This window comes from Trichoplusia ni, chromosome 19 (assembly GCF_003590095.1).
Source record: "Trichoplusia ni isolate ovarian cell line Hi5 chromosome 19, tn1, whole genome shotgun sequence".
Taxonomy (NCBI): Eukaryota; Metazoa; Arthropoda; class Insecta; order Lepidoptera; family Noctuidae; genus Trichoplusia; species Trichoplusia ni.
This window is the reverse complement of record NC_039496.1, coordinates 1,194,691-1,212,767: the sequence shown is the minus strand read 5'-3', so window position 1 is coordinate 1,212,767 and position 18,077 is coordinate 1,194,691. Positions and strand designations below refer to the sequence as shown.

The 18,077-nt window shown below is 32.4% G+C and overlaps 1 protein-coding gene across 1 annotated transcript in view; it reads left to right on the top strand.

The window, feature by feature from the left end:
* The window catches only part of LOC113503453 (phorbol ester/diacylglycerol-binding protein unc-13-like), a 108,771-nt gene that overhangs the window by 87,655 nt on the left and 3,039 nt on the right, over positions 1–18,077 (top strand). The window lies entirely within an intron of this gene.

Here is an 18,077-nt window from a genome sequence, read left to right as displayed (position 1 = left end):
TCGAACAAACAATCAAACAAACAAACTCTTCAGCTTTATATATTAGTATATATAGAATTATTCCATTATGAGTTATTAACCTTAATTGCTTGATAGTTTTATTTTATTTCTAGAAATCTTTAAAACGAAGTAAATGCACTGTCTATTGAATACAGCTCTTTAGACGAGTTAAATAGGAAACTTTTAATGATGCAGAAATAGATAGAGGGGTACCTAATGTTTCCGAAACGGCCATTAAGATGAAATCTCATCAGTTAACGCTATAGTAAAGCAGAGGAGTACAGATAAGAGCTTATTCGAAACTAAATAACCGTCTTTGTTTACTTCTAAATAAAGAATTAAAAATAAATTGAAAGAGGAAAGTAATGAAAATATCTGTAGCTCTTTGTTTGCCATTAACTTTGACTGCGTAAATATCGGTAGGTAGAGCAGAGAGTACAGTACCACCACCATCGAAAATATTGTAAAAATAATTATGAAGGATTGATGTTTTGAATAATATTTGTTTAAGAATAAAAAACGGAGGATAAAAAAGAGTTTTATCTACTCTTAGTAAAAATTGTAGAATAATGTTATCAAAGTGTAACATGTGCATAAAACTACGCGAGTTGAAACTCAGGGAGCTAGATTTTATAAAGGAAAACTAAGAAAAAACATTTCTATCTAGATCCCAGAGCAAATAACAAGAGTAAATTGCTTTATAAATAATCTTGGTGTGTAATTATTCTTGAATCCGTATGAATTATAGCTCTTGTAAGTAAATTTTTGAAGCAATATTTGTTAAAAGCGGTTTAAAAATAAATGGTTGGGTGTTCAATAGGGCTTATTGTTCTCGGGCAAACGACATACATAGGGTCATATTTTTTTGCACACATTAGGATTTAGCAAATAGGTAGGTTTATTTTAATAAAAACTGATAATACTTTTCACACAACATAATTAATGTCCATAACATTATTTTTTCGGGTCGGTACAAATAAAAATTTCACGCAACTTAATTTTCAAATAAAATACACAAAAATAGTAACGCCATTTAATTATTCTAGAAGCATAACAACGGGTCAAAACGGATACAAAAAAATTAAGGCAAAGGAAACATGAACATTCAGCCAGGACGAGACGACACATTTTTTTGTTTTCGTTTGACAACGTAACAAACACGGGGCGCCGTCTGGGCGGCGTTCAGAGACTCGTGGGCGTAACTAAAGCCAAGGTCGGTGTCACGTGACCATTTCACTGGGTGACCGATAATGAATGGACAGCCTTATTACGTCTACTGGCTGCAGACGATTTGGCGCGAATTGTGTTATATCCGCCATTTTTAAATTGCTTACTTACCAGTTCGTTTTTAAGGATTCAATTTTTTAATGTTTTGTTTGTTTTTTATTTATTGGCTTTTGATTATAAATATTTTTGTGGTAGTCTTTTGTGGCTGTTAGTAAAATTGTCAAATTAGTAGTATTTTGACAATTCTACGTCATTTAGTTTTACTTTTAAATGACTGATGAACTGAACACAGATTTTTTTGAAGATCTGATTTTTGACTAAAGTAAAAACATAAATCAAATATTTTTATTAATTACTATCAAAACATCTAAATATAAATAAATCTTTGCTCCTAAACATAATTAGAAAGCGTGAGGTGCATGAAAACCGTGTATTGGCAGAAGGCTGGTTTCCTACGTCAACATTGATGGATGGGGGCCATATTAAGGTTGTTTCCACTTGAACTTATGATAAATTGTGGGTCGGAAGACGATTAACGCTGGTTGTATAATGTATATACAATATACATGTAAACATAGAACGTATATACAATATACTTTATGTCTGTATATTGAGAAATCAGAGAGAGGTAGACTTGGATAATATTGTGATTATCTATTTTTTGCCTTTGAAGATTCCTTTTGAACGCAGTAATATAAAGCTGTTTCAAGCAAGGTTGTGTAGAAACAGCAACGGTTATGTTATTAAATAAAATTATTTTAATCTAAATGGATAAAGTCATTTTATGGGTTTTAATATTTATTCAAACAGTCTTCTAAAATGTGATTTTTATACTTGTTTAGTCTGAACATTTCGTAAACCAAGAGTATATATATATTATGCAACATTACGAAACATTAATGAGTATAATAATTAGAATCCAATTCAAGACTTACCCTTAAAAGAGTCATCAGTAATTCAAATTAGGCCTCAATAAAATAACGTAATACAAAAAGTAATATAGACAGTGTGTCAACATCACTTCGAAAATATCCGCAAGAGTCGGATATACGCCTCATATTATTTGTAAGGTTTGATAAAAGGACGTGACACTTTTCCGTAAACGAATTTCTTATACAAATCCTTTTTTGTTTCTTCTTCACATTATATCTTTGCATTCGACGCCATGTGTGGGGTAATAATATCAGCCAGTAAGCCCCAACGCAGGGTGAATGCGGGTTATTTAAAATTAGTATAGGCATTGATTTCTTGGTTGTGTATGTGGTGTTTTCGTTATTCTATGGTTATTGAGAATTTCGGAAAGGAAGAAGAAGTGTATGATTCTTTTGTTTTTATATTCACAATGTTTTGATCTTATTTTGATTTGAAGTAACTTAAAAGTTAAAGTTATGAGATTTAGAACATTTTGTAATCAATTTATTTTTATTGCTGAAATTAAATATTTATAAAACATAAATCGTGAATTGTGAAGTTTAAATCTTATTTTCTAAATAAGAATTTACAAAGATTTTTCTTCGTTTAAGTATATTTTTACACGGATAGTATACTTTATTTCAAACAAACTGAAATATACATAAAAAAAAAACATTTTTATAAACAAGCTTATGTGATTTCGAATCAGAGTACTCTGAAAGACAATCAAAAGGAATTTAAACTCAATGGTGTTGATGGAACTCCTAAAGCCACCTTACAGCTCTAACATCACATCAACTCTATATTTTTGCAATATACATATGCTGTCAAAATCTCAGCTCAAATGGGAGCCGGGAAGTGGATAAACTTGCAAGATTTGATCACATACAGCCAACGGAACAATTTAAACTAAATACTATCGTGTAATAACCACAATGATATGGCCCACAAACAACAAACAATATCTACATTAGAGATCTGTTGAATAAGCTACGCTGGCCAAACTAACTTTAGAATGTATTTTTAATGGCTGATAGCGACACCTGTCGGCACAGACACGAACAAGGCTGAATAACAAATGTTTGTAGCATTAAGACCTGTCACAGCTGTCATAAGTGACAGTATCGTGTTATCTTGTTGCTATGATTGTGTCGTTCTGAAACTTGGATTAAATTAAAGTGTCTAACGTGATTTTGTTCGTAGGTTTTTTTTGAGAACAGACACTAAGAATTTTTAAGTAAAAAAGTCGCTGTTTAATAATATATTATGTCGATACAAAAACCTTTTTTATTAATTCATTCCCAAAGAGTAAAAATAGTACTCCATCATTGATTCTCCATTGTCTTTTTCTCTGTTTCTTTGTCGATCTGTCTGTCCGTCCATCACTCATGTATCTCATGAACTGTTATGGCTCGATTGTTTAAGATACTGACTAGTACCTATCACTCACTGCTACCTAATAATGTATTAATCATTCTTAAGTAATTTTTTTGTACGGTACCCTCAGGGTCAAGAATCCGACTCGTATTTCACCGAGTTTTTTGCATATTGACGTACAATATTAAATGTGTGAGTATCTTGACTAAATTGAGTTGATCTTGTTTGAAAAGTCCACTGATTTTCGTAAGCTCTATAATTACGAGTAAAACTGAATTAAAAGCTGAGTTTTGTCCTCAACTCCTGAAGGCACGTAATTTGTTATTCATAAAGGCGTTAATATAATGATTATGCCCTTAAATAACAAATAAACCAAGGAGATTAATCTTGTTACAATAATATCCCGTTTCATTTTAATAAGGGCAAACTTTTTGACAGTCTGTTTGATAAGGAAAATGATATTCATTTAAATTGTGTTAGTCTGATGGTCTGAAGTTTTCACCGATTATAATTGGTTCCAATTATTTTTATACAATTTGATTAAGCCGATTGGATGTTGAGAAGATTGATCGCGGTTGGTTAATTGGGACACTTTTTTTTATGACGTCTTGTCTTTAATCCGGCTATATTAACAAAATTAAATCATTGTGCATAAAATTGTTAAACCGAGGATTTATTTTTACCAGCAAAAAAATACAATTGTAACAATTGAGTGAGAGAAAAAAATATCGTAACACTTTTTCTAAACCTTACCTAATATTCTCTGATACAAATAATAGATCCGGCGAATCTAATTCAGCCAGGTTGTTTGTGAACCAATAAATCCAGGGCCACTCAAAATCCCGCCATTGAGGGATTGTCAGTGACATACACATTTACAGTAGAAATACATACACTTACACTTTTGTCATATTAGTATTACTCATTAAAACTTTCCAATTATGTTCTGTTTAGCGATAAAACGTTACCCTACTCCATAGCAACAAAACGCCAACTGGTTACACTTGAGGGTGAAATATTCTGTAACATAAAGTGTACATCCGCATCTTGTCTCCGTTTCTCCGCTCCCCTCCTCTCCGCTCCTCTTATAGGGAACTGGGGAACTAGGTGAGCGGAGGGTGCACCGTCTAATCAATGTATTGTTCCCCATGACATGTTTAGCGTTATTCTATTAAGTGTTGTATTGTGTGAGGTAATAATAGATTATTATGGGAATTAGCTGCGTTCTTTTGTTTTTGTTTGTAATGAGAATATTGGTTTCTATGCTGAAGTATTTTCAATTTTTGCATTTACCTGGCATAACAAAAAGTGTTGTGTCTTAAAACAAAGGTAGTATTGCAACTAATCCTAAAATCACGTTGATGAAGTAAAGGATAGCCTAAAAATGAAATTGGACAAAATATATCGAAATCAACTGAATAAATAACGAAGTTGCAAAAAGAACAAATAAACACGGCTACCACCTACATCGAATTAAGTTCGATTCGATGATTCCACAACAAAGTGTACAGGGAAAATTATACTCGATCAACAAAAACAATTATCAGCGGATTGCGCATGTACCTTCCAAATTTTAATTAAGTAAACATATGATTATGCAAAGCGACAACAATTAAACAATCAACGCTAACAAACCTGATTCAACAAAAATAATTATTAACGATGCGAAACTGGACTATTTTAGTACAATTAACCAATAAAATTGATAAATAGATTTGTTAGCTGCGACACAAGTTAAGCTGAATGGCATTTGGCTTTCAAATTATAATAGTTGCAACTGCTAATCTTTTTTTTCGTACAGGTCTTTTATAAAACTTCCTTTTCCGATTGAGCTTAAATGTTGCACGCGTATCTTGAATGAATAGTGATAGAGGAACCACAAACAGACGGCCAGATGCACTGACGGAAAGACGGTGGAACTTTAGTGATAGGGTTTTATTTATTGTTTATTAAGGTTGTATTTATCTTTCTTTGTTAAACATCGAAACGAAGAAGTCTGACCCATCGTTGAGGGCACGAAAGAAGTTGAGGTTTACTTTTCCATGTATCTCTCCAAAACCATTTATGAAATTAAATAGATTTGTAGTATATTCTCATTATTTATACGTATGTATTGAAAGCAGTGATATCTTAGTGATATGAACGTTGGACAGCCAAGTCCAAGAAAAGCTCTTTCGACTGTATGTAGTAATTTTTCAAAGGTGCTAAACCCTACAGATGAAGCGTCCCACAAGGTGTTTAAAAACTCTGCCTGAAAGAAAAAAAGTAATAGAATAAATATATCCATATGTCTATTGATAAACCATCTCTATAGAAAGTGTTTAGTTTTCCGATTTAATGTGTTCATTAGAGCGTGGGATGTAGGTCTTTGATGTTTATCTAGGTTGCACCTTGTTTATAGTTTCATTGCCGTTTCTATTCGCAACATAACCTCTAGGAGTACTCGTAGAAACGCGTATTATATTATTTCTTTATGATAATCGTCTTTCTTTATGTGTTTGTTGTGTATGCCTTGTATTTTATCGCAAACAAGCTAGTCAAAGAAAATCATTTTTGTAATATTATTGGTCCTTGATTATATTTGATTTTGAATCTTCATATATTGTTGTAAATACGGCAACAGAAACAAATTAAACTATCTAACGATAGTTTAGGTAGGTTAGGTTCTTTAGGTTTTAGGTTACCGATTTTGTCCTCTCGCTATAAAAACCCAAGATAACAAACAATTAACCCATAGAACTATGTTAACTGTGATTATGAAAATTAAAGTTGCAGATCTAACCTCATCTCTGAGTAGAGGCATTACAAATATAGAGTACATTTTATGAACATATTAATGAGTGCAATGACCGAATAGAACTAGTCATAAAATATTTAAGTATTGGGCCAAAATCCATATTGGTAAATGCGAGGCAAATACAAGTTAGTGAGTCTAGTAGGATGAAGACATTCTCTTGTTATGATTTAAAATCAATATTATTTAATAAGTATTCGAAATACTTGGAATAACTATGATTAGTTTCATATTAGCAATATTTGACATAATATGTAAATATGAATATCAAAAATAGTTTGTACGAATTACATATTTAAATGTAAGAAAATAGAGCATGTTATCTTTTGGCAACAAACACCAAGGTTTATTATGTTGCTTTCGTAAATAAATTGCTACTTTTATGAGAGTATAAGAAGTCAAATTGCGTGTGAATCTGTATTTGCTTAAGAATATATGTGTTTATGATTGTGTCTTAGATATAATAATAATCAACAATTTTCACAAAAAAAAAACCGACTTCAAATGAAATGGTAATAATGGGACCACACGGGAAGCACAAGCTTTCAAATAAAAAAAGAATCATGAAAATCGGTTCACCCAATCGCAAGTTACGGTGTAACAAAAAAAAAAGTCGAATTGAGAACCTCCTCCTTTTTTTGAAGTCGGTTTAAAATAACAATTTCTTACTTCTGAATGAATATTAAACTATGAAGTCGTGTGAAGAAAGTAACAATCATTATAGTAATTGTTCTTACTTTAATGTAACATAATCATTTACAAGGACAACGAAGGCAAAAAATAGATTGATAATCGAAATTAACATACCTCCCATTCTTAACTTGTTTATTTTCGAAAAATACAAATTTTCACACAAAACGAAATTCACATAATTTTTAAAGAAAATTCTTTTAAAAACCACAAAACCAATATATCTTCTCAATTTCGAATTGTGACACTATTGTATGATACATTGGTATTTTAAATCCAGTCGAAAATAGCGGTTCTTTAGGCGACATTTCGATTTTTCCCGGTCTGATTCACATTGGTAGTCACAAATAATCGTATATTTGTGTTAGGTTTAGGCAGCAATGTATTTTGTTGTAACTTGGGTCCTTGAGAAGAATAAGATCGTGAATGTAATGCTGTAAAGAAAATACAGGCAAACAAGCTTTCTTTAACTATTTTAATGTTGTAAAAGCCTATTACAAATTATTGTCTTAATATACCAAAAAGAATTTAAAGCTTTCTGGCTCTCACTTTTAGCGAAACGCGGTTTAAAAATTACTAAAGATGTTAAGAAAAAATCTTTTACTAAGTCCATTTAGACATACAATAAAAAATCCCAGTTAGGTTATTAAAATGGAATTTACATACTTTCAACCAATTCCACTAGAATAAATACATAAACATTGCTCAGGTACTCCGTCCCCAGTAACTCCAGTCACATATTTCCTCAAACAAATTTTATACTTTGTAAGCGTTACGTTAAAATAAGTTTTGTAAAGGCCAAAACTCCCCACTTCCCGAGCCCCGAGTCCAATCAAAATTCAAGACAAGATCCCTACTGAAAATAGCGTTTCAGAACCTAATTCCCTTTTATTGCAAGCATAATACCAATTAACTGTGCTCCTAAGGAACTTTGTTCGGTGAATATATTCTAAGGCTTGCCTGTCTTGATATTAATATCTTTTTATGATGTAGTCCTGGTAGGGAAGTAGGTAATTGTGTTAATGTTAGGCTTCGTGTAGTACAGTTTGTTTTGGTTGGTGTTAGTTTGAATGGTAATTAAAATAGTATTTAGCTATTTGTCTTTAAAGGTATTGTTCTAGTTTAAACAATGTTACTGCTAGTTGATGACATAAGTATGTCTCGCAAAATCATTGTGCTTAAGTAAATGTGCAATTCGAATGTTAAATACCTTTAATATGTTAAAACCTAAATTAATGATGTTTTGAGTCGTTTAAAAAGTACAAATATTATGTAGAAGTATCATTTACAATGCTTTAATATACTTTTCTATGTCATGACACTATGGCTAAGTTGCGCAAGAAGTAATGGTATTGTATCATATCCACTCTTTATTATGAATCATTTTTCAACAAGCTAAATGAATCATAATATAATATTGGGCAACATTTACTAATTTAGGGAGGAGCTCGTGGCTGTGCTATAACCGCATAAGTGATTCGATCACAGTTTAAGCTACGCTTGACGCGGTTGGTTCGTAGATGGGTGACCATCTTTGTCATAGCGAGTTCCTCCGTGTTTCGGAAGGCACGATAAATTGTGGGTCCCCGCTGTCCTACATCTTTGACAGTCGTTACAGGAAGTCAGAAGCTTGAAAAAGTCTCACAGCCAGTCTAACCAAGGGGTATCGTGTTGCCCAGGTAACTGGGTTGAGGAGGTCAGATAGGCAGTCGCTCCTTGTAAAACACTGGTACTCAGCTGAAACCGATTGGACTGGTAGCCGACCCCAACATAGTTGGGAAAAGGCTAGGCCGATGATGATGATTTACTAATTTAGGGCATAATTTATATACCACCTTCGTGTAAACGTTCCGATACGGAATTTTGAACGTTTATTGAAACAAGTATTTTGATAAACTAAATATTCCAACTCCTGCACAAAAACACGCACTTCCCTCGTCAACAGAGATCTGATAAATTATATTGTTTTTGGATCGTTTCATTCGGCCTGTCATGTTTCACGATTAGTAATTAAGGGCCCCGTATCACGGAAAAATGTAATTCTTGAATACTGGAAAGAGGAAACTATTTTTTCTATCTATGAGGTTGATACTAGTACTATATACCATAGCATGAATTTTTTGTTTGTTTAATTTTGATACTATAAAATGTTTGCATATTTTACTTTTTAATCTTGGTACACTTGAATATTTTTTTTATGGTATTTAATGCATTATGTTGGCGTATGCTGGTTCTAAGAGACCCAGTATAAATAATTGTGGAATGATTCGATTGTGTCTTTTGCCCAACGTACGTTTTTGAATACAGAATACATAGAACTCTTTTAAAATAACGCAACATTTTGTTAAACATTTCGCATCCAACCTCAACCAATAATAAATCATCTTTATAAACCAACCAAAGATATATTGCGCATAGGTTAACGACCGTAAACCAAGATTTCTCGAACCATACTAATATCAAATCGTACATTGACTCTTTCCATCTAAGCCTCTTGGATATACGTTCTGTACATGCAGCAATGTACACTGAAGTGCTTAATACCCTCGTCTCACACACAATGTAACAATTATAGGTTAATCTCTTGGTCTAAGCTGCGTGTGATGTAGTTGCTTTGATTAAGCATACCTATGAGCTTCTTCGTATATTATGATCTATTGCAGGGATAATCTTAGCAGATTGTGGTTTCACACTGTATCTTGCACTCGAGCTTTATGTATTAGTTTCAATGCTTTTATTTCATAGTAGATTTTGGGTTAAATAGAGTTTTCGCGGTAAGTAGATCTAGCTGAAACTTCATCTGTTTTAGATCCAGCTGCTGAGCACTGGGCAAAGGACCCCCTTCTCCCCCCCTCTTTCATCTTTTTTACGATTAGAAAGACGGAAAAATAGTAAACTTTGCTAATAATTAGTAAACACAGACGGCATAGAAGGCACAGACCTTTTATTATAACCTTTAACATATTTGACACTGGCTGCACTAATATAACAAGAACGGTAAAGCCTGAATAAAAAAGCAAAAAAAAAATCAGTATTGACATTTATTTGAAACCTCATTTATTTGATTAAACACAGGCAATACAGTCACGCAAAGACTCCCTTAGTAAATAAAGGTCATAATTACATATTTCATAACATCATGACATACGACGGGCTATTGAAATAATCTGTTCATTATTTATGCCCGACCGTCCATCCTTTAATATTATATGTGTTGACTTGTAATCTCTCGTCATTAACTTGAGAGCATTTGATTATTTAAACGAGGTGATGGAGGGCGAATGTGTTGATGGATATGTGATACGTTGTAAGTGATATGTGAGTCTAAATTAAATCAAAATCTATTGGAAATATGGTATGCGATTTTTACAAGTAACAATCACCAAAATCGTTTTCAGTAAGTCGTTTTTGGTTTAGTCGACAAAAGCTTTAAATCCCAAAAAAAAAAAATTCAAAACGGGAAACTGGAAATTGAAATGATAACTAATTAAAATGATCGTTAGACATTTATTTTTAATACTATAATTAGAATACAATCGAGTGTCAATTATTCAATTAAACGTTTACCCAAAGTTAGTTTTAAAAAATAATGAAAGCTATTTACATTATTATCGTTATACCTGATAACCATCAAAACACGGAGTTTTATATAAGTTACAAGCCAGTAATTACCATCCACCAAAAAGTACTTACTATCCAGCACCAAATACTTACCATCCAACACCATGTACTTACCATCCAACACCAAGTACTTACCATCTAACCACAAGTCCTGACCATCCAACACCAAGTACTTACCATCCAACCCCAAGTACTTACCATCCAACCCCAAGTACTTACCATCCAACACCAAGTACTTACCATCTAACACCAAGTACTTACCATCTAACCACAAGTCCTGACCATCCAACACCAAGTACTTACCATCCAACCCCAAGTACTTACCATCCAACCCCAAGTACTTACCATCCAACACCAAGTACTTACCATCTATCACCAATTACTTACCACCCAACAAAAAGCAAATGTATGAGCATAAAAGTATAGCTACAAGTATTTTGTCATCACTCATATAAATAATTCCTCAACAACTCCTTAGATCTATCAAAGTTATAACCCAACAGGGAGTGATGCAGTAAATTTACAGCACAATGCTGTAAAAAGCCTTTTACACGCAGTGACCGACTTTAATATGCAAGTAACGTGACGCATAACATTATATAGCGCACACCTACGCAATAAAAATATAATTACATCAGACCGCGTGATTTATGATTCATAGGTTTAAAGAAAAATGCGTATTACGCATTTGTTAATCAGGAATGAATAAGACGCCTACACTTAGGTTCACGTAAGAGTAAGAACATTTTCAATTCATTATTAGTTTTTGCGTTTATACTTACTTTGAGTCCCTTTTTTTTGCAATAATGCCCTAGATATTTTACTATAAGCTAATTAAGTAGTACGTCAAAAAAGTTTTCTAAAAAAATTGATCGTATTTTAGTTTTTTTGTATACATAGCATACATACTTATCAGTAGATGCTGATGCTAAGATTGAATCACTAATTGTTGGCATCATTAAACCTGAAGTTGGTCGTCAGAATGTAGTAACTAAATTACTGACGGAGATTATATTTCACGCGTATTTAAGTACTCAAGGTAGGGGAAAATTTCTGAGTTCACTTTCTTACCCAAAATTTCCCCCTACCACGCATACTTAAAAATAAAATATCGCTCATATCCTCTTACCTTTTATGTCACTCAATTATACTTACCCCATGCATACCCAACATCAATTTACCGGCGAACCGCAGTTAATCTCCAGTTAGAAAGCTCAACAGATATATCGGAGTAGCTTTCTGACGTCAGCTTGTAGGCATTCACGACAGCGCTATTTGGAACTGGTGAAGTAATGGAGCGATGTCAAAAATTTACACAATAAAAAGTCATGTTAATTTTATTTAGATTTTGCTTATATCATATATTTATATCATTTCAGTAATTGTATGAACAATAGTAATACATAATATGTACCTGTTTTGAGTCCCAAATAAATAAATAGTAATTTTGTTGTGTTTTGTTAGATGAAACATACAGTCAGAGTGGTAAATGCTTGTAATTTTCTGACACAATGTGTGAAGTTATGTCTTAGCAGGATTAGAATGTAAATTGAATTGCGGTTTACAGATCATTAAATTAATATTAATATGAGTCTGGAATAAATGATATATTATTAATATTTTCATTTTTTGGTATAAAACTTTGGTTTGATGTCAAGCCATTTCGTACGAGACTTGATCGTGAATGTCCCTCTTTTACTTTTCAAAGGAAGTACGAAGTCGGGTTATCACATAAGTAGCTCTTGATAAATGGACCGCAGTTTGCTGTATCTTTCTAGTTAATAATTTCTTGCGCTTATTTTATACTAGTTTTATACTCTTGAGAGCGAAATAATATGCATAGGTGAACACATATTCAAATATATGTTTACGAGTATACGGTGTTTTAATAGGCCTTGCCATAGATTTTATCAATTAATTCGAATCGAAATAAGAAAACGAGTGTAACGTAAAGAAAAATCACTCATTTTGATGGGATGATAATGATTTTATATGCGACGGTGAACTTGTTTCATCCAAATCTCATTTCGTTAAGAATTGCGTATAAGTTTTATTATGCTTATTATAGTATTCATAAAAATAGTTATAAAATATAATCAGGGTCTGCTAAAACACATTTAAGTTAAAAATAACCGGGAAATCAATTTTGTCTACTAAATGCGAATAAAGTGCGTCGATCTAAAACAAATTTTCACCGTAGTTTAGCTTTGTGGTTTAGGTAATTAACCGGTATTCTAGTTAATTAGGCTTAACCGTAACAGTTAAAATGTTTAATGACCTGAACATTCCAAAATCCGTTAATTAATGATTAGCGAATGATGTTCTGAGTTCGATATTTTAGTTAAATTGAGCTTTTGAGATAAACGCAACTTATCGTATTGCTAACATAACAAGCAATATTTTATATGGTACGTTATTCTATTAATTACCAATCAATATTAATATGATGATTTTATAGTAATTCAATTGTATAATTATAAAAATATAATATAATGCCACATTATAGAAAAATAGAAACAAAAAATTTCGTCCAAAAAATAAAATAGTTTTTTTTAGTGAGAGCAACCCTTATCACTTAGGGCTATGAAAAATAGATGTTGTTCTATTCCCATATCTACCCAATATGTATACAAAATTTCATAAAAATCGCTCGAACCGTTTCGGAGGAGTACGGTAACTAACATCGTGACACGGGAATTTTATATATTAGATGAATTAGATGAATTGAAAAAATATATATATATATTTCTTTCGTATCGTAGCTTTAATTGCACTAGTGTTACTTTGTAATAACGTAACATTTATGCAATTAAACTTTACTAAATTAAAAAAATTCCTTCAATCAGTATCATACCTAACCAGCTAAAATAGCTTTCAGAGCAGTTAATAAAAACAAAGTGGCCTCAATCGAACCCAATTCCGAATTCCCAAAAAAACACAATTGTCTTCCAATTACGTCAAAAAAGCCAGCAAAAAGTATACACAAGTGCAATCATGCGCGAGTTACTAGACTTCGTTTACAGAATACAAATTGCACTCTACATACTTTTTTTTCGTCCCTGGCTCAACAATAAAGAGGTTGGCAGCTGTTTCAAAATGCGCGGGATTACAACACAACCGTTGTAAGTGTTCGCTGTGAAGTATTATGCTTTACATTCATTTTTTACTTGGTGGCAACCTCTTTGTTTAAATAAAGGAAGAAAAGAAACGAATATACATCACTGTAATCATTTGGAAAGCAATCAGTTGGATTTTTTTTGGTAGAGTCATATTTTATTTTGATTGGTACCGTTGTTATGGGAGATATTTTTGCTGTCTTTTAAGCTTTTGTATTATCTATTTTTTGTTCTAATGCTGGGATATTTTCTTCATGATTTCACAGCTGACTTTTCTGTTGAAATCGAATTATTTTTGATTTCATTTAATTCCATCTATTTTGAAGATTATAAAACACAACGTAAATGAAACACAGAAAAATTAAGCACGTATCGTTAAAACTAGTCACATTAACTAACTCATTAAAACTAAACCTAGAATAAAAGTTCAGTAGTTCCACGCATTTCAAAATAGAAAACTTCCAACCACATCTAGTCGTTCAAATAAACCTGACCTATGAATTTAGAAAAAGGACTCTATACCTTAAGAAATAAGGTCGAGCTTACCGATTCTGTAGATCAGTATTACTGGGCGGCTCGTGTGATGAAACGGGGGCATCTTCTGAGCTGTCGCGATGACCCGCCGCCGTTGCTAATAATACTAAGCCAGTGTGCTACAACAAATTCTGTTGTTGTAATGTGTCTACGTCGTAGCGTGCTACGTTGCTACGTGAACTACGTAAGTACGTCGTAGCGGGAGTATTTTTGTAGTAGTATTTATAAGCACGGTTAATTGGTGTTTAGGTTTCACCTTGTAATTAATAACGCTATTGTAATTTAAGCAACAATTTAGTGCCTGTCATTGCACAAGGTTTTAGTAATTACTTTTTGAGTGCACGTTTTTGTTTTTTTTTATCTTTAAAACGGAAACCTGAAAATGAGTGCTTTGCTTTAACGGCACTTTATTGCTTATGATTTTCCTGAAAAAGGTTTGAATTTGAAATTTCCTCTATCACGTATGTAGGTACGGCCTATTTCATGCGACCAATCGTTTACGTATCTGTGTACACAAGTCACGAGGCTTTGTTCGACGCGATCCGATGTTTGTTAAACTAAACTCAACATGTTTAATGTTTGTTTAGGTAAAAAAACAGATCACGCGTTCATATCACGGGTTTGTGTAGGGAATAACCTGCTGGGTTACTGATCTTTGAATTCATTAACTATTTATGGCCGTGAATGTTGAGTCAAGTTATTTAGTTCATAGACCTAGCCATTCCAGTATTCATAGAATTAAATTTTCAGTATTTATAGAAGAATTAATAAATATAAAATGTAACAATTGATTAGAGGTTTGCAGAAAAAGGGATAAGGGATGGCGATAGTGTTGGAATCTGCAAAATAAATTTATCTTTATCTTTAATTAAATTAAAAGTAGAGTCAGAAGACAAACGTAGTAGAAATAGTAAATCTTCGTATATCTTGTAATATTAGTATCTAAATCATGTTATTTTAGACGTTAAAGCAGTTTTAAAATGTTAGTGCACTGTAATATTACACTTAGTAAAACCTAGAGCTATATTTTATAACAAAAAAGTAGAGCCAAACGGGGATGATGTAGAAACACTAACAATATGGAAAACAAAATGGTCTTTAAATGGATTGTAGGGAGATGCAGAGGAATGTAAGAAAAAGTACGCATTGCGTTCTCTTTGAATAACTGAACAAGGAAATATAAGGAAAGAATACGACTGTTTGCTAATGACCAAAATAAATAAGCAACATTTTAATGCTGAAACTGGACTTAATTGGGTCGTTTCAATTTGATTAATTAGGGTTTAGTTTGTATTAAATTTTGGACTTATGTTACTAAACTGTTTTAAAGACCATGAAAAGATATGCTATTTTGCTCATAGTGCATGACATTAATATGAAAGCGGTAGAGACTATCGAAAAATTATTTTATTCGAAATCCTTTTGCAATATACGTGAAAATTAAAACAATTCATATTTGATAACTTGCACCGTTCTAACAAATGCATGTTTTCTTATTTTATATAAACATTTGTGAACATGTTTATCTTTGTATTTTATGAGTAATAAATACAAGTATTTATAGAAAAGCGATAACATATACTACTTTGTTTGCTAACGTTATAGTTTAAGGTGTGGTGCCGATGTTAGCGTGAAGCTTATAACACGATATTTAGTGGAAAATTATGATCTTTAATTCTTCATACAATATCAGCTTCTAATACAGAATGAAAATTATTGTTTGGAATTAATTATTTAATGTTCTTAATTTCATATTAGCATTCGCTACATCTTAGTTTTTACATGAGAAAAATGAGTGAAAGTTGAAGTTGAGCCTTTTTCCAGTGCAGGCTAGTAAAAAATCGCTACATCTCTTGTTCCCGTTGGGTAGTGAGTAACGAGAACGATAAAATCTGAAATCAACATTATTTCATCATATTATAATACCCATTGAAATACAAAAGAAAGAAAAGAAAGTTTTAATAAAAATACCCAAAAGCTTTACCCGCTGTCTCGATCAGTCAGACCCTACCCCAAGTATCTCTTCTATCTTATATCTCTGGTGTATACCATAACTGGCCCCTTTCAAGCTGTTTACGGACAAATAAAACATTCAGCGGACATTTTAGATAACATTGTCACTTGAGAATGTTTGCTTTTCTCTTCTCTCTTTTTACTAGATTATTTTGTTCACTTTGAATTCAAGAGGCTTTGAATTATTTTCGATGTTTTATTATTTTTGAAGAGAATGTCGTTGATTTGTATAAGATTTTTGAATGATGCCTTAATATGATTTAGAATATGGGACTTAACTTGAAGAGGTTATGCAGATGTTAGGTGCATTAAGGAAAATAGTGTTTCTCTATTTTTTTGCCCTTTTTTTGTACAACACACACTTATTTACTAGTAACGTCTTTGAAGTTTAAATCAAGTGTATTATAATGTACGATTTTATGCGTCATGACAAACCAGTTAATATGATATTTTAAAAGTGTGTCTTACTACACTGACACTATGCAAAATGAATAAAAACAGTGTTTTTAAACGATTCCCTCATTACTGAATTTAATTCTTGTGTCGCGGGACACAAGACACAAAGTACAAAGACACCCACACTCATTACAAGTATTCGTGGATCACTTAAACGCTTGTCATGTCACGCATAGAGAGTTTAGCTTGGTAAACTACATACTACGGTATTCGTGCAGCAAAAAACAAGATTTTGCAGTTTAATTACGGCAATGCTCATTTCATGGAAGTATTTTTAAATTCATATTACGTCGTAATTGACTGAAAATGAGCTTATTTTAAACATATGTAGCGTTATATATTATTTAAGCGGCACTCTTTGACGTGGCACATTAAATATTCAGAGGTGCTAGTTAGTAATGAAATATGGGTGGCTAATTATAATTTTATGCTGTCAACTGCACTACTCTGTACGGTTCCAAATAGAATTTGAAGAAACGAATAGACTAGACTTTGTTTTGTTAATAAGGTCTTATAATAGTTGTTGCTTGAAGATCTACTTACTTATATTAAGCTCGCTGATGAACAAAACAACATTTAACAGGCAAACGAAGGAGGCCACTTAACTTAGATTAATATACGTGTATTGCAATAATAAATATTAACAAAACATTTAAAAGCAAAAAAAAACTCAACTCAACTATTATACCTATTAACCTATTTTAGCTTCAGCAATCTAAATACTTGAAAAACCTCCTTGAATGAACTTCTTAGAAGCCATTGACTGCCTCAATTACATACTGAAGTCTACAATTACGCCGCCGAATAAATCACTTCCACAGTTCATAGAGTTCACTTCATAAAGGTTTCACATCAATACATAATTTTAAACCGGTTTATGCTAATTTCGACCTTATCCCCATAAAAATATATTCGTATTAAAGTAATTTTAAATTAACGACGGCCAACTTATGATAACTTTAACTTAAGGTGGGATAATGCCTTAAGTTTATATTTATGCTTGTGTCTTGAAGCGAGTCTCTTCGGCCAAGTCGTAAAAGTGATAAAATGAGGAATTTCCGCGTATCTTCGAGTTAACTATGATATTCCTAGGAAATATTACCGGGAAATAACCAAGCTGGTTACGTTTTGCACGGAAATTTGATTATATATTCTCAGTAATCTTTCCATCTTTCCAGTGTTTGTAGGACTGGGGGAAAATCGCTTGAGTAAATTATGCCTTGAATAGTATTTGTAGCCAAGTCTGTCGGGTTGGGAGCAACGACCCTTGGTCATGTCGATCAAACAGATTTAGATTTGAAAACATGATTTGTAGGCGAATAGTAAATGAAGGGATG